The sequence below is a fragment of the Oncorhynchus nerka genome, linkage group LG18 (assembly GCF_034236695.1).
Source record: "Oncorhynchus nerka isolate Pitt River linkage group LG18, Oner_Uvic_2.0, whole genome shotgun sequence".
Classification (NCBI taxonomy): domain Eukaryota; kingdom Metazoa; phylum Chordata; class Actinopteri; order Salmoniformes; family Salmonidae; genus Oncorhynchus; species Oncorhynchus nerka.
The window spans coordinates 8,966,180-8,968,679 of NC_088413.1; the positions used below are offsets into that span (position 1 = coordinate 8,966,180).

Consider the following 2,500-nt stretch of genomic DNA (forward strand, 5'->3'; position numbering starts at 1 on the left):
TGTGTGTCCCTCTACAGGAAAAGTGTCATCAGTACTGGCCAGCAGAACACACAGACACACACACAACACACACACACACCAGTGTTAGTTTGTGTGTCAGCTATTTTAGATGTAGTTTTAGTCTGAAAATACCTTTTAGTTTTAGTCACATTTTAGTCATCTCATCCTTGGTTAGTTTTAGTTTTTATCAGTCCTCTAACCCTCTGGACAACTTTAGTCTAGGTTTAGTTTGTATCAGTTCTCTAAAACTCTGGACAACTTTAGTCTAGTTGTAGTTATTATCAGTCCTCAAGAGCGGCAACACAGATGAATGAATCTCATAAAGCTTCCGATGTGATAGAAGCAAAACAACATGAAATGAAGAGAGAGAGAGTAACCATGGTTTCTAGTTGAGGATAGTTACAATGTAAGTAAGAGAGTAAACATGGTTTCTAGTTGAGGTTAGTTACAATGAAGTAAGAATAAACATGGTTTCTAGTTGAGGTTAGTTACAATGTAATAAAGTAACCATGGTTTCTAGTTGAGGTTGTTACAATGTAATAAGAAGTAACCATGGTTTCTAGTTGAGGTTAGTTAAATGAAGAAGAGAGTAAACAAGGTTTCTAGTTGAGGTTAGTTACAATGTAAGTAAGAGAGTAAACAAGGTTTCTAGTTGAGGATAGTTACAATGTAAGTAAGAGAGTAAACAAGGTTTCTAGTTGAGGATAGTTACAATGTAAGTAAGAGAGTAAACAAGGTTTCTAGTTGAGGTTAGTTACAAGTCCAGTGTCTTGGCTTCACATCAGTTCAAAAGACTGAAGAGTGACTGAAGTGAGCGCCTGGGAGCTGTGTGGGAGAGCCAGTCAGATCAGCTCAATCAGATCAATTCTGCCAATGAGAGGCCTACATTAAAAAATATTCTGCATGCATGGTTAGGATTGGACAAAACGGATTAAAAGTAGATTCATGTCAAATTTAAATGTCCATTAGTCTAACGTGGAATTCTCGTCTCGTCACATTTTTATCGACTAAAATTAAAAGTAATTTGTTACAATTATCGTTTTTTTTCTCCAGGGCATCTGGTCTCGTTATCTTCATAGTTTCAGTCAGGAAAAATAGGTTGTTGGCGAGTATTTTTCCTTGTAGTTATTGTTGACAATATTAACACTGACACACACACACACACACACACACACACACAGCTTTGTTTTGGTGACATTTCAGGACTTTTTGGAGTGTAAAAATGTTTGACCATTAAAAATCTTATTTTCTCTAAACCTAATCCTAGCATTAAACCTAACCTTAACCCCCAGAACCCTAAAAACCCAAAACCTAACTCTTAAGCATAAAATTGCGTTTGAACAAATTCAGGACCTGAAAAAAGGCCTGACCTTTCAAAAAAAAGTTATTATTTTCCAATCTTTTCAGGACATTAATGTATTAGGACATTGGGGTACACACACACACACACACAGACACAGACACACACACACACACACACACACACACACACACAGACACACACACACACACACACACACACACACACACACACACATAGACACACACACACACACACACATACACACACACACACACACACACACACACACATAGACACACACACACACACATAGACACAGACACACACACACACACACACACACACACACACACACACACACACACACACACACACATAGACACACACACACACACACACACACACACACACACACACACACACATAGACACACACACACACACACACACACACATAGACACACACACACACACACAAATAGACACACACACACACACACACACACATAGACACAGACACACACACACACACATAGACACAGACACACACACATAGACACAGACACACACACACACACACATAGACACAGACACACACACACACACACACACACACACACATAGACACACACACACACATAGACACAGACACACACACACACACACACACACACACACACACACAGACACAGACACACACACACACACATAGACACAGACACACACACACACACACACACACACACACACACACACACACACACACAGATAGACACACAGACACACACACAGACACAGACACACACACACACATAGACACAGACACACACAGACACACACACACACAGACACACACACACACACACACACACACACACACACACATACACACACACACACACACACACACACACACACACACACATAGACACACACACACACACACACACACACACACATAGACACACACATAGACACACACACACACACACACATAGACACACACACACACACACACACACACACACACACACACACACATAGACACACACACACACACACACACACACACACATAGACACAGACACACACACATAGACACAGACACACACACACACACACACACACACACACACACACACACACAGACACAGACACACACACACACACACACACACACACATAGACACACACACAC

At 40.9% G+C, this 2,500-nt stretch overlaps 1 protein-coding gene across 1 annotated transcript in view; it reads left to right on the top strand.

Annotated features, from left to right (window-relative positions):
- Positions 1-2,500, top strand: part of LOC115128132 (receptor-type tyrosine-protein phosphatase delta-like) — a 211,803-nt gene that overhangs the window by 203,334 nt on the left and 5,969 nt on the right. The gene's annotated exons all lie outside the window — the stretch shown is intronic.